Here is a 20,644-nt window from a genome sequence, read left to right on the forward strand (position 1 = left end):
GGTTAGGGTTAGGGTTAGTATAGTAGCAGTACTATTGTGAACACTTACAAGGTATGTTCACAATAGTACTGCTGCTATAGATTGCTGCTGCTGTTAGGTTAGGGTTAGGGTTAGTATAGTAGCAGTACTATTGTGAACACTTACAAGGTATGTTCACAATAGTACTGCTGCTATAGATTGCTGCTGCTGTTGGGTTAGGGTTAGTATAGTAGCAGTACTATTGTGAACACTTACAAGGTATGTTCACAATAGTACTGCTGCTATAGATATCTGCTGCTGTTGGGTTAGGGTTAGTATAGTAGCAGTACTATTGTGAACACTTACAAGGTATGTTCACAATAGATTGCTGCTGCTGTTGGGTTAGGGTTAGTATAGTAGCAGTACTATTGTGAACACTTACAAGGTATGTTCACAATAGTACTGCTGCTGTTGGGTTAGGGTTAGTATAGTAGCAGTACTATTGTGAACACTTACAAGGTATGTTCACAATAGTACTGCTGCTATAGATATCTGCTGCTGTTGGGTTAGGGTTAGTATAGTAGCAGTACTATTGTGAACACTTACAAGGTATGTTCACAATAGATTGCTGCTGCTGTTGGGTTAGGGTTAGTATAGTAGCAGTACTATTGTGAACACTTACAAGGTATGTTCACAATAGTACTGCTGCTATAGATTGCTGCTGCTGTTGGTATGACTCTGTAAATTGCAAATCCTTACTGTTTTTTCTCTCTTAGTGAATTGGATCCATAATTTCGGATTTTTAATCCTCATGAGCTGTAGTTTCAAATCTCCATGTTGTCCTTCTTTTATACTACTATAGAGATGAGAGAAACGCAATGAAGGTTTCATTCTATATTAATAAACAACTTTATTTGTCATTTTCTTTAGTAGCGTTAGAAGAAGAGTACAAGAGAGTAACGGGTTTGTAGGTTGAAGTGTTCTTGTGTAAAGATAGAATTAATATATTTCCGGCTTGTTGAGGAGAGAACAGTTCAGTCCACACGTGTTTATAGCTAGTAGTCGCTGGAACAAATGAAGCTGATTACAGGAAAAAGAAAGGACAAAGTTTTCAGCGTGTTTGCGTGTTGTCGTGGGTGAGTGTGAGTTGTATCGATGAGAGTAGTCCTGTAGAATGATAAAGTTTGTGTGGGTGCAGCACGCAAAAATGAATGGTAGTTGGAAGAGAGCCATAGCTAGCTTGTTGTACTTACATCCACCCTGGGGCTTCGGCCGCAGGCGAAGTCTACTCCCAGGCAGGGTCAGGATCAAAAAGGGTTGAGAGTTTCAGATTTCGCCTTTTATATACTCTGTCACATGATAGAGAGCTGGCTTGTGATTGGATAAGCCAGGGGGAAAATGGATTTCAAATCTTGAGTCATGAGAAGCACTTCTGCCTGTTTATAGTTGCTACACTACCTTTGTGAGAGATGACGGTGGTCCAGTAGTTAACCACATGGACTAACGACCTGGGTGTCCCAAATTCGAATTCAGTTTGTTCCACAAAAATTACTTTTTAGGATTCACATGGTTCCTCCTGTAATCTCTGATGTCTATCTAGAAAGAATTTTGATGAGAAAAATATCAAGGGAAACCAATGCAAAAATTAGAATTTTCATACAATATTATTATAATGATGTTGATGATGATGATGATGACTTTCGCAATCAAATTGTTTTTTTCTGTGCGTTACATAAATAGATATGATAAATGAACATGAAATTCAAACATGATAAACGGTGGACAGCATTATTTTTTTACATTTTACTATGTAGAATAGGAAAACAAGAGTCTCCTTCATTAGTATTAGGTTGGTGCAAAAATAATACTGTTTTTTTAAGTGCAACTTCATCTCAAAAACGACATTATTTTTGCATCAACCTAATATGATTTGTAAAAAAATGAGTATTGGGAAGAGTTTATGTGCATGAATGAAAGATTAGACAGACTTGGATGCACGTTGAAGTTAGTAGGAGTGTATGCCATGAAAGATTAGAGAAAGTCCTGTAGGATGAGAAAAGAATGCATCTGTGTACTGGGTCTAGCGGTAGCCATGTTGGATTCATTGTCTTATTATCTTAGTCAACCCCCAGGCCAAAAAGGCTTGGGTGTATGGTGTGGCACCCCAAGAGAGTAGTTGGAGATTGGTCCGTGCCACATGATATTACCAATCCAAGTAGCTAAGAAGAAAGAGAATTGCAATGTGTTTAACCTTTTATAAACTCAGTTACATGGTCAGCAGGTCTGAGAGCTAACCTCTGATTGGACAAGCCAGAAAGGAAGTTGACTTCTACAGCCAATCAGCAATGTTGTTACAAAACAAAACATATTCAAAATTTTAAGCTGTGAGTATATGTTGTTATGACTATTTCATCTTTGCTTTAAAGGGAATTGCATGAAAACTAATAAAAACCATAATAATAAGTACCCGATGTCTTTCTAGAAAAAATTCTGACTAGAAAAATATCAGAAAAACCAATGCCAACAATAGAATCTTCGGGTTCATATAATAATGATGATGATGATGGTGATGCCTTTGTTGTGTAACTATGCCCTACCATCAATGTTAAAATGGTTAGGTATCAAAAACAAATGAAAAAAAATATTGCATCATAGAACCTTTAGATTCTCCAGAGAAAAAACAAAACAAAACTAAGGCAGCTTATATTGACCCCCAGGGTTGAGTTCAGTCTACTAGGGAGGTGTGATAAGATTTCTAATGATGATGCAGCGATGGATTATTTTATTGAACTGGAGGACGGTACAACTGATCATACCATTGTAAAATATTGTATTTATGGTTTTACATATAAATAAATAAAATGTCGAAATTTTAATAAAAATAAAATAAAATAAAGATTTTATAATACTTATCTTGAAGTGTCATGTCATTGAAAGTTCAAAGGTGAAATGGTTAAAGAAATTTACAAGGTACCTTTAAAAAGTTCCTCTCACAACGGCCATTAACAATGACACATTTTTATCCAAAGGGTAGCATCTGGTCTATCTCTGGTGAGGGAATTTTTCCTAATTATTATTTTCTCTTTTCAGAATTATAATGATGAGGGATTACACCCCCACCCACCCATCTTTAATCTTTTACTTTTGGAGTGAGATGGGTTTATTGGCTGTTGTCTATGAGCAGATGCTGATGGTACCGAACAAGGCATTTTTGCAGCCAGACCAAAGTTTACCTTTTTGGGGTGCTTGATTCTAAATTTAAACTGATCTTATGCCTAACTTTGTCATTGTGGGAGGGGGGGGGGTAGATTAATAAATCGGGTCTTAAGGTTTGGATTACAGTGTAGTATCTGTTCTGTTCTCAGTCAAAGGATGAAAAATTTTTCTAGACTGTTTTGTTCCCTATCCAAATATCTTTTTTGGGAACTGAATTTTCCCTACATTAAAAACTGACCTTGTGTCTAACTTAGAGCCTTTGTCGGGAGGCAAATAAATACAAACATAGAATCTGCGTCTTCTTTATTTGCTTCCTGTGTTTTCTTTGATTATTAGAAATCCAACTATCCCCCCCCCCTCTGTTTTTCTTCTCTTTTTCATTTTAATTTTTCTATCTTTCTCTTTTTATATGTAACCTAACATTGCAACGCTTTATTCCTCAGTCGGTCTGTCACACTTAAGATATTGTTTTGTTAGTCTGCAATAATTAAGCTTAAAATATCAGTTTTGTTTATCACACTTCAACTTAAGATATTAGTTTTGTTAATCTGTCATACTTCAGCTTAAAATCTTAGTGTTGTTTGCCTGTCCCCCTTAAGATTAAGATATCAGTTCTGTTGGGCTCTCACAGTTAAGCTTCAAACACCAGTTTCGTCAGTCTGTCATTCTTAAGCTTCACATATCATTTCTATCAGTAAATGGGTAAATTTAATGGATGCATCTTAAGAAGATCTCTCCTTGTTATCTTTCTAAACTTTAAAAGGAAGTCAGTATTTCTCCTCCTTTTTTATGCCCTCTGGTAAAAAGGAGAATTATTCGAAAGAAATTTCTTGTTAATCATAGGGGGAGAGTGGGGCTTTAAGCAAAATCTACCTGACACTTCGTTTCAAACAGTCACGGTTATTATCTGAAAGTCGTTTGACTTAGTATTAATGCCTAAAATGGATTCACGATGTCAATGCTAAAAGTGTATTCAAAGAAGCGATTCTTTTAAAAGAATGATAGTCATTTATTATCCTGTTCCTCTCTCCATCTAAACAGTATCAGCTCACTCATTAACCAAAGGCAATGTTATTGCAGTTTTGTGATGGTTACCAATGAAACACTTTTCTTGGAAGAAAAATAAAGCAAAAAAAAAAAAAAAAAAATGTATTAAGATTGTTATATAATCATATATTTAAGAATAGATGAGCTAAAATTATTGTTAAAATGTAAATATGATTTATAAAACTCACTATGTTTGTCTGTCTGTCTTCATTTTTTTTCAAAGTGCATCTACTTCAAGACACAAGACCGCAGAGCGGCGCCTGATGGGTCAAACGAGTGCATTTTTTGTGGATCATTCTTTTATGAATTTATAGCCGGTATAAATGGCTGCTTAGAGGTAAAAATTCAATAGAATTTAAACTTAAGTCAACTTAAAGTGCTCTTGTACGTATGCACAAATATACATTTATACATTAAAGTCGGTTTATTTTTTACTATTTCTTATCCGCCTGACGATAGTTCAAACGGTAACAGATAAATATTTTGGTTTCATTCACCCAAATCATATATATATTTTTTACTTTTGAAATCGCTACTATATATTAGGTAGAATATAATAAATAATAGCGAATTGGCTCTATAATAATAAATATGAAATCTGCATACATTAAAATATCGTATTTAAGCATGTTTTATGATTGAGTAATGCCGGGCACCCTGCTAGTAAGGAATATAATAGTTTAAAACATTTATGAATTAAGCCTTTATGAGGGTGGAGATTCAAATAAATACTAAAAAAATTACTGTTTTTTGTTTTTTTTGTGAGAATATTACAAGTCCTTATTCCATTTGCAACTTTCCAAATGTAATGTGCTCAAATATGGCCTTCCTGTTTTTGTGTTATTTTTCTAGTCATACTAAAATCTCATTAGCTTTTATAAATCCTAAACAGACGATGCATATATCAATAGTTAGAACAACAAACTAACAAATAGAATTTCATTATTCAGCAAATAATAAGTAATAAACCATACTCATAAGTAATAATATTTATAATTTATATTTGCCCTCTATCGCCCCCACAACAGTGGAGTTGCTCTCTTTAAGAGTATATCTGAGAAAATTGACCACATCCTGTCTGCTCATCCTTCAGCTAACATCCACATTTGTGGTGACTTCAATGTCCACAATGTGGAATTGCTAACTCACTCAAACAAGACAGATGATGAGGGGAGGTTCTGTCATGATTTCACCATTGCCTATGACCTCACTCAGATTATTCATGAATCCACCCGTGTGCCCGATACTTCTGGCCAGTACGCTAGCCTTCTAGACCTTTTTCTTACAACTTGCCCTGAGCTATGTTCATGTTCCGTTCTGTCTCCTCTGGGATCTTCCGACGACTCGGTTGTATCAGTTAAGATAAAAACGAAATGCAATAAGTCTTCAGACGTACCTCTCCACCGTACTGTATATCGATACTCTACGGCTGACTGGGATAGCTTCCATACATTTGTATTTAATCTACCTCTGCATTCCATGTTTAAAAAGGATGTGTCCTCCATAGTATTAGACCTGACCAAATGGTTAATTGTAGGCATAGACCGATTCATTTCATCCAAAAAATTCCGACAAAAACCTAACAGCCAGCCATGGTTCTCCCCACAATGTGCTGCTGCCATCGCGCACAGAAATCACTTTTTCCATAGCTACCAACATAATAGATGTACTGAGACTAAAGCTGCTTTCAGGACTGCCAGCAACCACTGTAAAAGAGTAGTAAAAATTGCAAGAGAGCTATATGCTCAGTCCGTTAAATCCAAAGTAGCTGAGCAGCGGCTTGGTTCCCACCAGTTCTAGCAAATAACAAACAGGATCCTGAACAGAAGCATGCGTTCTATCCCAACCATCATCAATGTACCTGAGGTCATCTTGTCAGCATCAGACAAGGCCAAACTATTTGCTAAGAACTTTGCAGCTAATTCTACCCTATGCGACGAAGGCCATCAACTCCCCGTATCTCCCCCTATAACAGACAACACGTTATGCAACATACAAATATCTGTGCGTGAGGTCGCCAAGCTAATCAAGAACCTAGATTCCAGTAAAACAACTGGCCCTGACGCCATTCCAATTATAGTGTTGAAAAAGCTTCAACCAGAACTTGCCCCCATACTTACAAAACTGTTTAAGTGTTGCCTTAAGGAGAAGTGCTTCCCAACACCCGGGAAAACCTAATCAGTATGACCTGTATTTAAGAATTCAGGTGATAAGTCATCTCCCTCTCAGTACAGACCAATAAATCTTCTGTGTGTCATAGATGGATTCCAGCAACTTACTCATAAATATAAAAGCGAAAATGTATGTATGTATGTATGTGTGTTCGCTTTTTCTGTGTGTCTACAAAAGGCTTCTTTCAGAGAAGTGGTCGCTCGCTTCACAACTTTTTATATCACATATAAATCATAATATCTCACAGTTAACAACGAAGCTCGCCTGTTTATTTAATTTGCTCAATTTCGGGAAGATAAATATTCAATATTTGTCGCTCGCCGCATGTTGGTTAGTCTTTTTCCTATAACGTCTTGGGGGGAAAAAAAAGCGTTCAGCAGTAAATGAAATCCCGCAGTCAAACTTGACCTCATTAACTCATTAAAACGAGCACCTGCTAAATCCAAGTAACCAAATAAATTCAAATGTGTTTCCGTAAGCATGTCGCAGTGGGGCAATGGTTAACGTTGCACGTTTTTTTTCACAACTTTGCCTCAATGGTTCGGGTTCGATCCTCATACTTACTTTTTTTTTTACCCCCCCCCCCACACACCTCCAAACACCCGGGCAACGCCGGGTACCCCTCGCTAGTATTAAATAAAGAAGTAGTCAACCACCTCAGCAGAAATAACCTTCTTAGTAACATGCAATATGGTTTCTGCTCCGCAAGATCTACAGCAGATGTGCTATCTCACAGGATTAGTGAATCTCTTGACATAGGCTTCCTCTCTAGAGCAATTGCTCGACATATTAAAAGCCTTCGATAAGGTATGGCATAAGGGCCTACTTCACAAGATTTCCAGCTACAATATAACTGGAAATGTTTTCTCAATCATTAAATCATTTCTCTCTGAGAGGCTCATAAGAGTAATGGTTGATGGGCAGAAATTAGAGGCCCTCGGTATTAATGCTGGAGTCCCTTAGGGGTTTATCCTGGGTCCAACTCTCTTCCTGATCTGCATCAATGATCTCCCAAAACACATACTTAAATCACTCGTTGACATCTATGCTGATAACACAACCATCTATGGCAACACATCAAAGGCCGTAAATGACAAAGTTCTCTCTGATTGTTTCTCCTCTGATCTCGAGCACGTGGTACAGTGGGGGAGGTGGCTGGTTACTTTTAATGCATTTAAAACCAAGCTCCTATCTTTACATTATCAACACTCTGATCCCCATCTGGTATCAATTGAAATGGATGGCTTTCGTCTAGGGGAAGCCCCATGTTTTGATAAACTTCTGGACTTGACCTTTACTCCTGACCTGAAATGGAACATGTACATCAAGTCTGTTGCCAAGGTCGCTGGAAAAATGGTAGGATCCTTCTACCGCTCCAGAAGATATCTCACTGCTAATGCAATTTTCTATCTATATAAAAGCCAAGTACGTCCAAGGATGGAGTACTGCTGTCACATCCAGGCAGGAGCTGCTAAAAACAGCCTATCCTGCCTTGACAGAGTACAAAATAGACTTCGTGGCTTAGTGGGGGATGCCCTTTTCTCTTCCCTGCAAACTCTCTCCCACAGGGGAGACGTTGCGAGCTTGTCTTTGTTTTAACGTTATTTCCAAGGTAAGTGCTCGTCTGAGCTCCAATTCCTGGTCCCCCCCCTCACCAATCTTTCAGAAAAAACACCTGTCTAGCTGAAACCACTGTCAAAAATTTTCCCCACTCTTTATCTGTACCAAAACCAAAACGTAGATTCCATGAACAAAGCTTCTTTCTTAGAAGTGCATTCCTGTGGAACTCTGTTCCGTTTGCCCGTTTCCCACCTGACTACAACCTGGATGTCTTCAAGTCCAACATAAACACATTCCTGATGAACCGCCTCCTTAAGTAAGACACTTTATCAAATCTCAACACTAACGTACTGTACGCACAATAACCCTTATCCCTGAGTGGCTTCCAGGACTTGATAAGTGGTGATTACCTTGTAAAAAAATAAATAAATAAAATAAACCATCCTCATCAATTCAACAATATCTGTAAACATCTATAATGCCTATAAATATTTATAAACCATCCTCATAAATAATTAAAGTTTGTTCGTTCCATTCAAATTCAATCTGCATAATATTCTTCATCATTCAACTGATAATCTATCCAATTAACCTTTATCCTTGAGTTGCCTTTGGCTTTGATACATGGTGACTCATGAGTAAAGAAAAAAATTCAGCTTACTTTATCATTTTTGTTTTATTTGGACTACTGTTCTCATTTTCGCCCATGTATGGAATACTGTTGTCACATTTGGGCTGGTGCATCTGCTACTAGTCTGTCACTCTTGGACAGGGTTCAGAAGAGTGTCGCCAACCTGATAGGTCCTGAACTGTCACCTAAGTTTCAACCTCTGTCCCATCGACGAAATGTTAATGGTGAATGCTCCGAGAATACCCCCCTCGACGTAAATACCCCCGATAAACCCGACAAGCAGCAAAATCCCACCCCTACACAGTGGACACCCCTAGATGTAAAAAAGGCTTCTACTCTAATAGTTTCTTCCTCAGAACTGCTAGACTTTGGAACTCGCTTCAGAGTTCCTGTTTTCCAACTGTACTGAAATTCAGAAGTTCAAGTGTAATGTGAACAGATATCTCGCTGCTCAACTCCCTACATAGTATCCCTGTAACTTATGTCCCCGATAGTAGCCCCCCTACATCAAAGTAACACTGTGCCTTGTTTGGGGTGAAAATGGAATATAAAAAAGATCAAAATAAAATGCTTCAACTATCTTCGGTTCTATCTTGTTGAACTCGTGAATATTTCTGTCGAATTACAAAATTTTGAATGGAACCCTTTATTTAATCCACAGGAGTAACATACTCTTATTTCATCAGGTATGACCTAGTAGAAGTCTTCAGTAATTTTCAATTGTATTCTTAGTATCGCCTGCACTGAGGTTTGAACCTTCAACCTTCAAAAGAGTGCCATTTAGAACTGAATTTTACTTAGTAGTTTATTGTTATTTTTGTAAGTAGAATCCTAAAAATAGAAGTAGGTAGAGAAAGGTTAAAGTTTTTAATGGCGTTTGTTCATTTACTAATGTTCAAATTCCAGGATCTCACTGGCCACGTATTTCTACTGATTCATTGAAAAACCTTCAATTATTAATTACTAAATAGGATCATTCACCTACCTCCATGAACATATGGCTGATGAAATTTCTTAATTGTAGAAATAATTTCAGAAACTACAAGAATATAGACACAGACATGTTAAAAACACAAATGTCATTAATCTATTTCAACCTCATCCTGACTGGAATGATATAGGAAAATTAATTGGCCTAACAAACTGATATAAGGGAGAGCCTATACACAACTCTCACTAAGAACAAATAAGGAAAATTTTTATTAGCCACTAATCAGTGCTAATCTTCACAATACTGATAAAAAGGAACGTGCTAATAACTCGCATAGGTTTATATCATCTGTATATCAAAATGATAACACCATAACATGTATAACACTAAAATCAGTGTACCCCAGGCTTGTGTGCTCAGCATGCTCCTCTATGGCAGTAAGTCCTGTGCCACCTATGCATGCCAAGAAAGCCGGTTGGAGAGCTTTCATCTCTGTTGCCTGCATCGTATCCTGGGCATTACATGACAGGATGGGATCACTAACACCAATGCACTGGAGCGTGTTGGGTGCCTCAGCATGCACCTCCTCTTCTGTCAGTGGAAATTCCACTGGCTGGGTCATGTCCACCGGATGGATGATGGCTATATCCCCAAGGACGTCTTATATAGCAAGCTAGCAACAGGACAGCACCCCAGAGGTTGCCTGGGTCTCAGCTACATGACCTGAAACTGACTGGCATCGACCTGGGCAGCTGGCAGAAGTGTTGTATGGCAGAGAGTGAAGAGAGAAGAAAACAACAGAAACCTGATGCTAGAGAACAGGTGATGACACAGAAAACTGTCTTAAAAGGCTGCAGACCTCAGCACACCATCCTCCTTCCTGCCATTCTCAAATAGGGCTCCAGAGCCAATGCTCGAAGATGCCCAATGACAATCTGTTGAAGTACGAAGATGCATGTCATTATCCCGAGGTAGAAGATTGCTTTATACCAAAAAAATTCCTATTGAGTAAATAGTTGTCTATTTAGATAATCTAGCCATACCCAAGTTCCACTGTGACTGATCTTGTTGTCTCACCATCTACCTAACACTTAACTCTTATCCTTGATAAGCTATAAAAAAAAAATAAAAATAAAAAAACAAGCCAACTTTCATTGGACAATATCTAAACTTTAATTTCCACCATACATCTATCTATATATATAAAAGCGAAAATGTATGTATGTGTGTATGTTTGTGTGTCAGCTAAAAGTTTTTGACAGACAGAACAAAAATTCACAAATTTGGTCTCATATGAAAGCCCCATCCTTCGCTCGACAAATATCGAAAAATTGGCCAAAAACGTTAATTTTTTCACTCTAAAATCAACACTTTTCTAGGGGGTGGGGCTGGGGGTGAGCAAAAACCGTCCTCTCATGACAAGATCGGTTCTACGCATGCGTCAGACGACGTCATAACCTGATTTAGTTTAAATATTTAAAGAACTGACAATTTCATGTACGTCGTGTTAGGTCAGTTGGTTAGAGAGTTGGTTCATTATCTAAACGTTTTGGGTTCGAATCATGGTGTGAGATGTCTTTTTTATTTTTTTTTTTTCAATTTTTTAAATTTTAATATTGAAGCAGGGTTATTTAAGCCATTTTGCACGTAACGTTCGTTTTTCTGTTTTTTTTTTACTTCGCTTATTCTTAGGTTTTCATTAACACCCCCCCCCCGACCGACCACACACACACACACACACCCACCGATTTTTTAAATTTTAATATTGAAACAGGCTTATTTAAGCCATTTTTCACATGTTTTTATTTTTTTTTTTGGTTTTTATTTTTCAGAAGTTTTAACGTTCATTTTTCTGTTTTCTTTTTCAGATTTTTACATTTAACATCGTTCGTTTGCCTTATGTTATTTTTTTTTGCGTTTTTTGTTTTGATTACCCCTACACACCACCCGGGTACTCCCCCGCTTTATTTTTCAGATAAGTTTTAACATTCGTTTTTCTGTTTTCTTTTTTTACTTCGCTTATTCTTAGGTTTTCAACCAACACTCTTACACACACCTCCACTTTCTTTTCTGCCATCGCGTCAAGGGTTCGAGCCTGCTTACAACAACTTCTTTTGTTTTTTTTTTTTGCTCAACACACACCTCCAAACACCCAGCCAACGCCGGGAACCCAGGCTAATTGAATTATAAATAGAAGTGACACGTATGGAAAACAGGAGTGCCATCTTTGGAGATTCAGGTGGCATTTCAATTAAGAGCCAATTAAATGTATTGGAATCAAAATTATAATCACGATTCTGAACATAAAGTTTCATAAATTAGTGAAGTGTTTTATTCTCTTCTATGTAAGCATTGTTTACATTTAAATTGCGATTCATACATTTAGAAAACCAATACAACGCCGATTTATAAAAAAAAAAAAAAAAAAATTATCGGCTTTATAAACTTTTGAATCTCAATTAAAACTTAAAACATTTAAAAATGCTTACACAGAAAAGAAAAAAAACTTCAGTAATTAATTTCACATGCAAGCCATACTTCTTTATTTTAAACATTTAAAAATATCACCGTTGATGAAGACTACACAAATTTTACTTTCCTAGTAACATCATGCTGCAAGGAAAGAAACAGAAAAAACACATACTAATTCTAAGATTTTAAGTAAATAAATGGTTATTTAAAAAAAAAAAAATCTGTTTCTAACAAATCTTATGTACTTTTTTATAAACATTATTTTACTTAAATGGAAATCAAAAAGCTCCTTCCTCTTGATCTCTATATATGAGATACATAGATATCAGAGTATTCCATTAAAGTTCTTCCTTAATCCCTCAAATGTTGAGTTAGTAAAGAAATGAAGAACATTAATTTTCCTCTCCCCAAATTGACCAATTAAATATGTTAAGGTATACCTTGATTCGTGTCTTTTGGTCTTACCATATTCCAGGACAAGAATTCATCTGGTCTAGTGGAATATCCATCTAAATGGTGTTAACTTGAGGTAACATCATTTGGAGAAAGTGCACCATTCCTCGTATGACAACACTCAAGGATTGCGTCTAGTAGGAAATGCCAATTTTTAAGTAGAATACCAGTCCCAAAATATGTAAAATCAATTCCTAGTGCAAATATTAGCAGCAGCAACCGTTAGAACACGTATGCAAATTGACAAGTATGCACGTGCTATGCTGACTTTATAAGAAAAAAAAAATGGAGGAAAAAAAAAAAAGAAAAGGACAGCATGTGGTCAAGCAAAGCATTGGTCATTTTTTTTTGTTGATTTGTATGCGATGAGAAAGAAAATGCAGTGTTGTCAAAAAAGCGAAAATACTTTCGCAAAATAATGAAAGGCGTTATTGTTGGAAGAACCACAAATAAATACATTTCATTTGCACTTAAAAAAAAAAAAAAAAAAAAAAATGCTGAGTCAGATTTTTATTTCTTTCCTATTTTTGTTTGTTTCTTCCTTTGTGATGGTACCAGACAGTGTGGGGTCAGGAGCTTTGAAATGTAACAACACAGTTAAAAAATAACGGCCACGTTACACAGAGTAACTGACAACACCTTATGATTGTGTTTAGTAAGAATCCAAATTCTCCTTTCAAGGTATAAAATTTTCACCTGGATTTACATACACTTTTATTTCAATTTTCTTATTTCGTCTGTGGAGAATGAGGGATCCTACTGGATGTTAAACATTCACCATTATATCAAACACTCCAACGGCCAATCAAGTGCGATTGTTTTTGTTTCTGCAGACGCTGCAAGATACACTAAAAACCTGAAGCTTAATGATATTACCAGCTACAACTACGAACAACTGTTCATTAAAGTGACTAACTATATTGTATGACTCAATTATTGGAGTATTTAACGAAGTTCTGTTATTTTACAAAAAACACCCGTCTAGCTGAATCCACTGTCAAAAACTTTCCCCACTCTTTATCTATGCCTAAATCAAGACGTAGATTCCATGAACAAAGCCTCTTTCTTAGAACTGCACGCCTGTGGAACTCTGTTCCGTCTGCCTGCTTCCCTCCAGACTACAACTTGAATGTCTTCAAGTCCAATGTAAACAAGTTCCTGATGAACCGCCCCCTTAAGTAGACACTCTAAATATCCACACTAACGTACTGTACTTACAATAACCCTTATCCCTGAGTGGCTTCCGGGCCTTGATAAGTGGTGACCACCTTGTAAAAAAAAAAAAAAAACACTTCAATAGGATAAGATGCAACGTTCCCCGTATGTGCCCATGTATAACTGTGGTGAAGGTATCTTACTTGGGTTTTGAATACTATGGTATTTTGAATATTTGGTCAGAGTTTAATTGGAGGGTGAAAAATCCTCATGTCCTGACACATCCTTGCACAAAGAGATGGAAGAAATTCGAGGATGATGTCTAGTAAGCATTAAAACTATTTGTCCCGTGACAAGATACAAACAATAATTAGGTGAGAACAAATAAGATGACATAGCAATAAAAATTTTAAAAAATCTATTTTGAGTTAAATATAGTCAAATTTCAGGTTAAAACATTACGTACTCACATGTCTTGAAATTAGTATAAATTAGCAGGAAGAACTGACATTGCTCGGGATTGAAAGAGGATGAATGAACATTTATATTTTTATTGTCATCGAAATTGGTGAAATCGCCCATTTTTCAATAAGATTGATTACTTGCTCTAGTTGGAGATCTACTGTGGTGCACCGGAAGAAAGCTGTACATACCTCCCCACCCAGTGATTAGTCCATAAGTAGTCTACATTGCACTGCAGAGAACTTACTGTTGATTTTATAAAATTATTTTATATATAATAGCTTGAATTAAAGTTTAAAATGCAAATGTCAAGTATCATGGTTCAATTATCTTCTAAACAGTAACATAAGTTTCGAACATGCCCTTGTTTTATCAAACAACCTACTATTGATTTTATATGTGGGCACTTCTGCTTGTGTAGTGATAAAACTTCTCAAATGCGCGTTTGATGTCAGGCTGTTCCTTCTTTAATTGAACTTTCGTTAATCGCTACTTATTGGAGGGATTTGCAACAAAACCTATCTAGAAATACTCTCAGGTATTAAAGTACATTTGTAAAATTTCACCCAAAAAAAAAAAAAAAAAAAAAAAAAACAAAAAAAAAAACCCAGCTCAGCTGTTTTGGTATCAATAGGGAACTTACACACACACACACACACACACACACACACACACACACACAAAAAATGACATATATAAGCAGAAATTCCAAACATTATGAAAAATGATCCAGTATATGTGCTCAATGCATTTTTAACAAAAAAAAAGAAAAACAAAGAAAAAAACAAGTTGTGCGTGTGTGGTCCTCCTCTGGTGCTGCATGTGAGATGACGCCACAAAAATAGCGAAGAAATGATGAATGTGAGAAGTGTGAAGGTTGAGTTAGCCCTAAAAACAAATATTACTTCCGTCATAGTTAAAAATTGAGTAATTTGATCTGAACTTCACATTTTTTTTCGCTTTTTGGCCCAATCATGGTGCTTTCGGGGTACTCCCCCAACCACTTCTCACCATTGCAATTCAATCGTCCCAAGCAACATGCTTCCCCCTGTCGGACTCGTCAACATTAGGAACACATATTTCTTCAATTCTGTGATGCAAAACTTTCTTGTGACCCCTTTTGAGCTCCTGGGAACGCCGAATCTCAGTGAAAATGGACAAACGGTGCAGTTTCATGCCTTAAGACATATATACTTGAATTCAGCACCATGGAAAACTACGATATAGACATACATATCAAGTTTTTGAGTAATATGAAAAAAAGAGCTCCAAAAAGGCATGTTTTTTAGCCCTAAAAGTCCCAGAGGGATGCGAACCAGAATTTTGCCAGGGTCACCCATACTAAATTGATAATAAGAACAATGGCCTCAACATTTTGGCCAAATTTCAGGAAAATCTAATGGATGGATCAAACGCTATGGGGCAAAAAGTGCCATTTTTTGCCTCTTGGGGTGCCAAATCCCAGTGTAAATGGTTAACAGTGCAGTTTCAGGCCTTAACACATGTATATTTGAGTTGACCACCATGTAAAACCACTATATAGTCAGACATATCAAGTTTTTGTTGAGAAATATGAAAAGAGCCCCCAAAAAAGGGCCGTTTTTAACACTAGAAGTCCCTGGGGGCACAAAGCAGAATTTTACCAGGATAAAACCATACTGGATTTATATTATGAACAATGGGCTCCACATCTTGGCCAAGTTTCAGAAAAATCTAACGGAGAGATCAAAATGCGTCATTTTTGGCCATTTTGGGGTATTTTTACTTTTGACAATGATAATTTTTGCAAAAAAATTTTTTTTTTTTTTTTTTACTGTGCACATCTATTTAAATATATGAAATAAAATTTGTAACCAAATTTCAGGAAAATCTAATGGGCGGTTATCTGGCAATCCTCTGGACAAACGGACGCATGGATGCCACTGAAAATATAGGCCTCTCCCTGATAAATCGGGGAACTTAAAAAATCATCCACAATTAGATTTTGTTTAAAAATGGCTGCCCCTTAATTCAAGTCAAGGAAGATAAGTTTGTTTGTTTGTCATACTGAATTGGTTGCACAACCATTCTACAGTAAACAAAGTATAATTTAATAAACTTTATTTTTTACTTATAATTATTTTTCTACTGGATCATTTTATATCATTTTTAGTATTTAAACTAATTTCGCCATGATACATAAGTATGTAATGTTTTCACCTGAAATGCATTGGTTTTAAAAGATCACTAATCTACACAAACACATGATATTTTCTAAACAATTGTAACAATATTTTTCTGTCAAACACGGAACATTGTTCATAATAACTTCATTCTTTGTTCCAATCAACATACGAAAATATACACTTACAGTATATTTTAGCTAAAATGTTCATGCACAAACCACTGCTTGTACATTTAATGTTCAAGAAAACCACATATGAAAGAAACATTCCCACAAACAAAATGTACACAAGGCATGCATAAAGTAACTTTACATGATGAAAATAACATTTATTTAACAATAGAAGCTAAATACAAAATAGGGCACACAAATTAACATACATTAATTACAAACAAAAATACATAATATTAAATTGGTAACTATTGGAATAGTTACCAATACAATCTTTGTAATTATACCTGATGAAAATGGAAACTGAATGACTACACAAATGCAACAATGTTTTAATTTTAGATTTCGCCGGAAATTGGCCAGAAAAAATCCAAAACTTAAAATGTTTGTCTCTATTCACTCGGTTTTATTAATGTATTAAACACTACTAGAATAAATACAGGAAGACCCACTACCATTATGTGTTTTTATAACTTGAATCATCTGATGATATAGGCGGAAAATCTTTATCCCGTCGATTGAAACAACTTGTAATGAATTAAATTAATACACTTGAGGTTGAAATAATAAATAAAAAAAAAACATTTAGTTCTAACGTATTGAGCACTCTTTATCCTTGTTTTTTTTTTTTTTTTACCAAATATACCTCTTACATATACAGAGATATATATATATATATATATATATACTAGCAAAAGTACCCGTTGTTGACTAGGTTCAAAAACAGCCTACAGAAAATGGACTCTGATTTATGAAAGTATGATAGGTTATGAAAAGGAAGGGTTGTAGAGATAGCTTCGAATTTGGGGGCATCAAAACCAAAGCAAAATATGATGAAAGTAAAAATAAAATAGATAAACCCCATAATTTATTATACCATACCTGTTCACAATGAAACACTTATCACAATGTTCTGTGGATCTATATTAAAAAACCTTGTTAAACTTTGTGACATATTTCCATTCTATGGAGGTCAGGTGCGATCGAACACCCCCATAATTTTATTATACCATATTTCTCCAAACTGAAACATAATTACCAAAGTATACTTACGCAGATAGATATGATATGAAAAGTCTTTATTAAAGTTTGTGCCTATTTCCATTGTATGGAAGCCAGGCGTGAACGCAGACCTCACAATTTTATTATACCATCCCTATTTAAGTTAAAACATACTTATCAAAAACACTTGTAAACGATTTTTTTTAAATTTTTTTATTTCCATACTTTGTGGACCAGGCGTGTACGCAGACCCCACAATTTTAATGAATCGTCATTATGCCGGATCAAACATATCCATTCCCGTGTCTCGATACATCTTTTATCAGTATATGTGATCAGTTTTCTATAATAGTCAACCATATAGGAGCCTATTCGTGACCAGACACACACAGACGTTCAGCTTTATATTATAGATATGTATGTTTATGGGAAAATGTCTATTCAATTATATTTCACCTTTTATTTATACCAATCCTTTAATTTATGAAGCTCGATGTAACTACAGAGCATAACCCAATAAATGATAAAAGTCTATAGTCTAAATTTCAATATGTTGGCCATCTTACCGTTTATTTCTTTATGTCGCACCTGTTTCATAATGCAGAATCATCCATGTATTTATGTCAGTTTTTGAATTTATTCCGCCCTTAACTCATCAGCTTTAAAAGAAAAATAAAAGAAATATGGGCATGATTACAAAATCCGAAAATTGGAAGACAAGTGGCACTTGTTTTTCTTTTTGAAAATAAATTAAAAAATTGACATAATAATTACATGGATGATTCTGTGCTACGAAACAGGTGTTGTCAAGAATTAAGTGTTTCAACATACTCCAAGAAATAAAAGATAAGAGTCAATATCTTGAAATTTGGAATATACACTTCTGTCATACATATATAAATATATTTCTTGTTTGAAGCATTATTTGTATATAAAAGAAATTTAAATTTATAGAAAGCAATAAAATGGTGAGGTACATTAGATAGACACAAACCAAAGCAAATTAAGAAATAATAGTGGAACAAGCTATGTATATTCACGTTTATTGATTCAATACGTGCATATATTAGTGTTGGAACAATAAGAATTAAAATCTGGAATCGGAAAAATTGTGCTATTTGGGGGTATTGAAATCGGAAAAAAAATTGTGCTTATTTTCTGATGTCAAAAACGATTCCTTTCTCTTTTTTATTTAATATAGTTTAAAATAAAATCCTTAACTGCTGGTAGTAATAATAAAACAAATATTTATTAATTTTTAACTTCCAGTAAAACTAAAATTATAGACCACATCACTACATAAATGTTTTTTACGTTTGAGAAAATATATGCACATTTAACAAGTTTTTACAGTAATCATGAAAAAATAACTTTATAGTTAAATATTTATAAAAAATCTGAATTATAACCAGTAATTGTATTGGAGTAGTCTCATCACTAATACATATAAAGAACAAAATTAAAGACTAAGCTATAATTTACGGGAATTTATTATTTGACAGGAACCTCTGAAAGAAACATTAAGAATTCCTTAATCAGCAGTTTCAAAGAATGCGTTCATTTCATCAGAGGAAATCGTGTTTATAAGAGACAATATTCACATACATAGTAATCCAGTTTAAGAATCCAAAATCAGAATAATCCAACTATTGCATCAGAAAAATCAGCTTCCAAACATTTGAAGAAGAGTTTTCCAATGTGTTAATTTTTTTCCAATTAGAGAGACACGTTACTTGGCATACCACACTTCCATAGCCAGAGAACAGTTTAAATTTTGTCATTTTGGATTCTTAAACTGGATTACTACTTATGTGAATATTACCTCATATAACCATTTTGTTTCTGGACCTACCTGATCGCTACATACACTTTTACCTTCATTTTTCATTTCTCTGCATTTCATAAACTCTTTCTAACTTTTGTGCATATATTTTCATATTGTGCAGTTTCAATTTATGCTAGTATCCTCAAAATTATAATTTTGCTGTAACAATTATTTTGATAAATCTTTCCTTTGATGAAAAGGACACATTCTTTGAAACTTTTTATTTTTTTCTTTTAATTTATTTATTTATTTTTTTATTACATTTTCACCCCAAACAAGGCATATTGCCACTTTAGTGTAGGGGCTACTATCAGGGGCAACAGCGACTAGGGTACTATGTAAGGAGTTAGGCAGCAAGATGTCGGTTCACGTTACACTTGAACTTTTGCATGTCAGTACAGTTGAGGAAGCAGGGACCCGGAAGGGAATTCCAAAGTCTAGCAGTTCTGGGGAAGAAACTCCTGGAGTAGAAAGCTCTTTTACATCTAGGGATTTCCACTGTGTGGGGATGGGATTTAGCTGCCTCCACGGATTAAGGAATTCATAATGTTTCTTCCTGAATTTCCTGTTGAATAATAAATTCTTGCAAATTATAATTTACAGTCTTTAATTTTGTTCTTTTATAATAAACCCCATTTCCTATATTGCTTATATTGAGCTTTTTTTTTATATTGTTAGGATTACCATATAAATATTAATATTCTCTTTAAGTTTACAGAAGCTTTGGACTTGTAAACTTAATTATTTCTTGATTTTATAAATACACACGCACACACACATTATATATATATATATATATATATATAAAAACACATGCAGATTGAGCTTTATTAATACAAATATATCTTTTTTAGCTGGTAAAAATAGCTGCTCGGAGGTCACAATAGAAAACTGGAACTTGCTAGGCATAAGTCGACTTAATGTGTATCCTCTAAATATACACAAATGTGCATTTATAAGTTTAACTGCATTAATTTTTCAAGTTTTGAGATTCATGTGTCCTTAAGTCATATGATAGCAACTATACTTGGAGAGCTAAATGTTTTGGTTTCAATTCTAGCTGATGATACCCAAGATATATTTTTAAAACTTTTAATAACTACTATATATATAAAAATAATTGTCTGTTTGGAATCTTCCAAACAGACAATTATTTTTATTTACTTACACAGGAAAAAAACTTCATAACAAGATTCACTCCCGAACTAAACAGAGCCTAATATCAACACAAAAACATGAAATGCAAGGCACACTCGCATGCACATACATATACACACCCACACATAAATCAGAACCAACACATTAAAACACACACACGCATACAACCACTGTCTCTAATACAACACATTGAACAATACCAACCCTGCTTAACCTCGAAACCAACAACACTAGGAAACACCTAGAACCATAGTGTAATATTTGTTC

The sequence above is a fragment of the Euprymna scolopes genome, chromosome 1, assembly GCF_053919585.1.
Source record: "Euprymna scolopes isolate OS-2025 chromosome 1, ASM5391958v1, whole genome shotgun sequence".
Taxonomy (NCBI): Eukaryota; Metazoa; Mollusca; class Cephalopoda; order Sepiida; family Sepiolidae; genus Euprymna; species Euprymna scolopes.